Here is a 7,057-nt window from a genome sequence, read left to right on the forward strand (position 1 = left end):
GGATAAGCAAACTGTGGTATGCCCATAAACTGAAATCTTGGCCATAAAAACAAGCTAACTATAGATGCATGCAACAAGCTGGGTGAATCTCAAACGCATTTTTCTAAGTGAAAGAAGTCAATTCGAAAGGTTACCTATGTTACAATTTCATTCTATGACATTATGGAAAAGATAAAACCAAAAGGAAAGAAAACACATAACTGGTTACCTAGGGTGTCTATAAAGAGGTAGGATGAGGTAATCTTCCGGGTTGAGCAGACTGCTCTGTATTTTGATTGAGATGATATTTACACAACTCTATGCATTTGTCATAACTCAAAGAACTATACACTAAAAAAGAGATTATCTTACTGAATGTAAATAACAAAAATAAACAAAGGGTAACAGATGTCCCTTCTGTAAGTGCCTCATGCATCACAGAAATAGATTGAACATTTTTAGATACTGAAGTTAGAGTGGCCTTGGAAACCTAGGTCTTTGCTTTAAAAATAAAAAGGTTAAAAGATGTTGCATTCTTTTTTTTTTTTAACCAGTTATTTTGATCTTGAAACAAATGAATAATTGCAGAGGCATTCTTTTTCACAGGTAGTCCTATGTGTTAAGGCAGCATGAATTATAATTGTCAGGAAAAACTTCATAGATTTCACTCTAATATCTCTAATATTTTAACAGGACAATCTATAAGACATTTGGAGCTATACCAGTTGAAAGGTATTCAGGTAAGTCCCCTTATTCAGTCTTGTAAATGAGGGAGCCACTTGAAGAAAATTCTATGGCTTATGCTAATACACATGTAGCTGAAAATATAATTACATTTAAAGTCTGTTGAATTTAAATCTAGTACAGAATTTTTTAAAAAGATCATGCTATGATCTGCACATGTACCCCAGAACCTAAAGTACAATAAAAAATATATATTAAAAAAAAAGATAATGCTATCCTTCAGTCAGTCTTGCAGCAATTTTCCAACTCAATGTAGAACTGCCAATATAAAGTGATACCCTCAGGGAAACAAAACACAACACAGACACAACATACACAGGCACAGACAGAATCTCACCGGCACACACAGGCATGTGTACATGTACGCATCCACATACATTCACTTGAACATACATTCATCCACACCCATGCACACACATGTAGTTATGTATAGGCACACACATGAACACACAGTGACAGATTTATGTATGCTCATACACAAAAAAGCACACCCTACAATGCACATTACTTTTGTTTCTCAAAAATTTAGACCATTCAACCTGGGCAACATAGTGAGACCTCATCTCTACAAAAAATTAAAAACTCAACCAGGCATGGTAGCATGCACCTGTAGTCCTATAGCTACTTGGGAGGCTGAGGCAGGAGGATGGCTTCAGCCCAGGAGTTTGAGGTTTTAGTGAGCTATGATCTTGCCACTGCATTCAAACCTGGGCAACAGAGTGAGACCCTGTCTTCTTAAAAACAAAAAAGTTAGTCCATATATTATAATCTATAGTGTAAGAAACCAAAGTGTAAGATCCACAATGAGATAACACTTTCTGTCTACTGGGAGTTGCCTAAATCCCAGCAATTTCACTCCTAAGTATATACCCAAGATAATTGAAAACAGATTCTAGGCAAAAACCTGTACATGAATATTCATAGAAGCACTATTCACAATAGCCAAAAGATGGAAACAACTTAAGTGTGTATCAACTGATGAATGAATAAACAAAATGTGACATATCCATGCAATGAAATGCTATTCAGCCATAAAAGAAGTGAGTTTTAACGCGATAAAGGAGTAAAGTATCAATACATGCTACATGGACGATCCTCAGAAACATTACACTAAGTGAAAGAAGCCAGACACAAAAGGCCACACACTGTATAATTCCATTTATATGAAATGTCCAGAATACACAAATTAATAGAGACAGAAAGCATATTTGTGGTTTCCAGGGCTGGAGAGGAGGAAGAATGGGATGTGACTTCTTAATGAGTACAGAGATTCATTATGGCGTGATGAAAATATTGTGGAATTACAGAGTGGGGAGAGTGCACAGTGTTGTGATGGTAGTAAAAGCCACTGAATTACTAACTTTTAAATGACTTAGAATGGTGAATTTTATCTCAATTAAAAAATAAGTCCAGGTTGACTGTTCTTCTGTTTCAGCACTTGGAAAATGCTGTGTGTCACTTTCCTCTGACCTTTACTGAAGAGAAATCCAGTAAAATTGTTGTGGCTGTATTATAGGTGATGAATTGTTTCCTTCTGACTGCTTTAAAAAATCTTTCTTTGTTCTTGGTTTTCAGAAGTTTGATTATGAGGATCTTGGCATGGATTTCTTTGGCTTTATATTGTTTGAGATTCACCCACTTTATTTTTTAAATAAGCTTTTTATTTTAAAATAGGTTTAGATTTACAGAAGAGTTGCAAAGATAGTACAAAGAGGATGTGTACACCTTGCATCTAGCTTCCTCTACTGTTAACACCTGACATTGTACTGTGATACATTCATCACAACTAATGAGTACATTACTATTAACTAAAGTCCATCTTTTTTCAGATTTTGAAAGTTTTTACCTAATGTTCCAGGATTCAATTCAGGATACTATATTATAATTAGTCATCATATCTCCTTAAACATTTCTAGACTGAGAATTTCTCAGACTTTTCTTGTTTTAAATTCCTGATAGCAGTCATTGACAAGCATCACCTAGTTAACTGTGTCCCAGGATTCACTCTGCCATGTTATAAACCTGAAAGTCTTGGCCGGGTGTGGTGGCTTACACCTGCAATCCCAGCACTTTGGGAGGCCGAGGCAGGTGGATCACCTGAGGTCGGGAGTTCGAGACCAGCCTGACCAACGTAGAGAAACCCCGTCTCTAAATTAGAAAAAAAAAAAAATTAAACCTGAAAGTCTTTTATCTTCTATGCTGAATTTTCCCTGGACCTGTTTTCCTTGAAGCATTTCTATTTAATACGTTAAACTGTCACTCATCTTATTGAATCTATATGTTTATGTCTTTCTCTGATTTGGGAAATTTTCAGCTATTATTTTAAAAAATATTTTTCAGCCTTAATTTCTTTCCCTTCTCCTCATGGGTGTCCAATGGCATAGATGTTATTGTTTCCTAGGTTCCTGAGTCTCTTTTTATCTTTTTTCTAATCTATTTTCTCTTTGTCATTCATATTTGATCATTTTTGTTTATGTTTACTGAGTATTTCCTGTATCTTCTCCATCTGCTATTGAGTCCCTGTGATGAGTATCAACTTGATTGGATTGAAGGATGCAAAGTATTGGTCCTGGGCATGTCTGTGAGGGTGTTGCCAAAGGAGATTAACATCTGAGTCAGTGGGCTGAGGAAGGCAGACCCACCCTTCATCTCGTGGGCACCATCTAATCAGCTGCCAGTGTGAGCAGGATATAAAGCAGGCAGAAAAATGTGAAAAGGCTAGACTGGCTTAGCCTCCCAGCCTACATCTTTCTCTCATGCTGAGTGCTTCCTGCCCTTAAACATCGGACTCCAAGTTCTTCAGCTTTGGGACTTCGACTGACTTCCTTGCTCCTCAGTTTGCAGACAGCCTATTGTGGGACCTTGTGATGGTGTGAGTTAATACTACTTAACAAAATCTCCTTCATAGATGTGTGTATGTGTGTGTATACATATATATGTATATATATACACATATTTATTTATGCATATATGTGTATATACATGTATACGTATTTATACAAATACATATGTATGTACATATATATGCATTATACACACCTATATATAGGTATATTTGTATATATGTATGTATGTGTATGTGTATAATACAGAATTAAAAGGATATATATATATATCCTATTAATTTTGTCCCTCTAGAGAACTCTGACTAGTACAGTTCCCCCTAGTGAATTTTTTCTTATTTTGGCAAATGTATTTTTCTGTTGTAAGGGGTCCATTTTTTACAATATATTTTATTTTCTGAGGTTTTCTATTTTATTTATTTCAAATGTGTTTCTAAGTGCTTATTTAAGCACATTTATGATAGTTACTTTTAAAATCCTTGTTAGATAATTCCAATAGCTGTGCCATCTTGGTTTTTGCATCTGTTCATTATCTTTGCTCATTCAAATGGAGATTTCCTGGTTCTTGGTGTAATGAGTGGTTTCCAATTATATCCTGACCATTTTGAGTATTATGAGACTTAGATTCATATTCATATCTTATTATATACTTTTGCCAGGCTGAAATGGTAGTGAGAGCCCTCTTCATACAAACAGCCTCTGGGGATGTCTGCTGCCTTTGGAGGCAGAAACCCTTCATCACTGCTATGGCTGGATGGTAGACTGGCCCTGCTCCCACAAATCACATCTGCAGACACTCATGGGTGATGGGGAGGCAGAGCCCCTCATCCACACCTCATTGTTGGTGTGGTGTGTTAGTCAGGCTCTATTCTCATACACAGCATCCTAGATCCCTGCTAGCCAAGAAGCAGAGAAATGTCATTACCAGGGCCAGTATAGTAAAAGGCTTAACTCTCATGTACAGCTGCTGTTGATGCCTGCCATCCAGGAAACAGAGCCACCTTGTTGCATAGTGGGGTGGTAGATAGTCTCCATCTCATGCTAAGCCTCCTTAGACACCCACAGGCCAGCATCAGGAGCCGTCTGATTGTCAGCACTGGTAGAAAGGGTTAGTTCTTACATGCAGTGTCCATAGATCCCTCCAGTGGGCAGGCAGAGTAGTCTTATTACTGGGCGGAATGGTAGACAGGCTCAGCTCTCAGGCACAGCCTCCACAGATTCCCACCAGCTGAGATGCAGAGCCATCTTATTTTCATAGCATGGTGATAAAAAGGCTCACTTCTCAAGGAGAGCATCTGCAGTCACCTGCCAGGCAAGACATGGAGCCACCTTGTTGGAGTAGGGTGGTCAAACAAACTCTGTTCTCTCACAGTGTCTGTAGTTGCCTACCAATCAGTATGCAGAGCTAGCTCACTATTATCAGGCTGGACGGTAGTCAAATCTCCGCTCACACAATCCTCGTGCTGGCACGGGGTGTGGAGGTGGGTATTATCTATTATCTACTATTATCGGAAACGTGCTGTCGTGCAAGTCTGTCCTCTGCCCAGGTCAGGCCTGTCCTTTTACCTTTTTTTTCTTTGGCTGTGCCCATTGTTGTTCCCAGATTTAGATTTCCTGTGCCCATTCTGGGACATACAGGAGGTAAAATAACAACAACAACAACAACAGTAATAATTCAGAAAATTCACCAATGAATCATTCCTTGAATCCTGAGGTCTCTAGATAGTTTGCCTTCTTTTCTCCACCATTCAGAGTCTCCCGCGGTCCATTTCATTTATTTTATCAAGGGCATTTAGGAGTGGTAAGAGTGAAGACTAGGGTAAAATGTGCTTATGCCATGTTTCTCTGATCCTCCATAAATTTCAAAATGTTTTAATTTTCATTTAGTTGAATATATTTCAAATTTTCCTTGTAATTTATTTTTCAATCCAAGTATTCTTTAGAAGACTGTTTTCTAATTTTCAAACATATTTTACTTCTCAAGTACTTTTTGTTGATTTCTAATTTAATTCTTTTGTGGTCAAAGAACATTCTTAGCATGACTTTAATCCTTTTAAATTTATTTGGATTGTTTTATGGCCTAGTGTATGATTTATCCTGGAGAATGTTCTACATATACTTTAGAGGAATGTATTCTCTACTCTTTCTGGGTAAAGTGCTCTAAAGATGCCAGTTATGTCAAGTTGATTTGCAGCATTGTTCAAGTCTGTATCCTTCCCGAATTGCTGACCTCTTGTCCTACCCATCATTGAAAGTGAGATATTGAAATCTTTAACTATTATTGTTGAGTTGTTTATTTCACTCTTCAATTCTGTTTTTGTTTTGTGTATTTTTTCACACCTTTTTAGGTGTATATATTTATCATTGCTATATCTTTCTGATGAATTGATTCTTTTATCATTATAAAATATGCTTATTTTTCTCTAGTCATAAATTTTTTCTTATTTTGTCTGATATTAATATACTGACTTCAATGCTTTTCTGGTTGCTCTTTGCATGGTATATCTTTTTTTAACTTTTATTTTAAGTTGGGGTACATGTGCAGTTTTGTTACATAGTTAAACTTGTGTCATGGAGGTTTGATGTGCAGATTATTTTGTCACGTAGGTATTAAGCCTAGTACTTATTAGGTATTTTTCCTGATCTTCTCCCTCCTCCCACCCTCTACCCTCCAATCAGCCCCTGTGAGTGTTGTTCCCCTCTATGTGTCCATGTGTTCTCATCATTTATCTCCCACTTATAAGTGGGGACATGCAGCATTTGGTTTTCTGTTCCTGCATTAGTTTGCTAAGGATAATGGCTTCCAGCTCTATCCGTGTCTCTGAAAAGTACATGATCTAATTCTTTTTTTATGGCTGCATAGTATTCCATGGTGCATATCTGCCACATTTTCGTTATCTGGTTTATGATAGATGGGCATTTAGGTTGATTCCATGTCTTTGCTATTGTGAATGGTGCTGCAATGAACATACATGTGCATGTTTCTTTGTCATAGAATGACTTATATTCCTTTTGGTATATACCCAGTAATGGGATTGCTGGGTTGAATGGTATTTCTGTCTTTAGGTCTTAGAGGAATCACCACACTGTTTTTCACAATGGTTAAATTAATTTACACTGCCCCAGTGTGTACAAGCATTCCTTTTTCTCTGCAACCTCACCAGCATCTGTTATTTTTTGACTTTTTAATAATCCCCATTCTGACTGGTGTTAGATGGTATCTCATTGTGGTTTTGATTTGCATTTCTCTAATGACCAGTGATGTTGACCTTTTCTTTATATGGTTTTTGACTGCATGTATGTCTTCTTGTGGACAGTTCAAAATTGAAATTCAGAAAATCCAGAGAACTCCACTAAGATACTCCATGAGAAGATAAACCCCAAGACACATGATCATCAGATTCTCCAATGTTGAAATGAAGGAAAAAATGATAAGGGCAGCCACAGAGAAGGTCCAGGTAACCTACAATGGAAAGCCCATCAGACTAACA

This window comes from Sapajus apella, unplaced genomic scaffold (genome assembly GCF_009761245.1).
Source record: "Sapajus apella isolate SASKATOON/1434 unplaced genomic scaffold, GSC_monkey_1.0 scaffold103, whole genome shotgun sequence".
NCBI classification, from domain to species: Eukaryota; Metazoa; Chordata; class Mammalia; order Primates; family Cebidae; genus Sapajus; species Sapajus apella.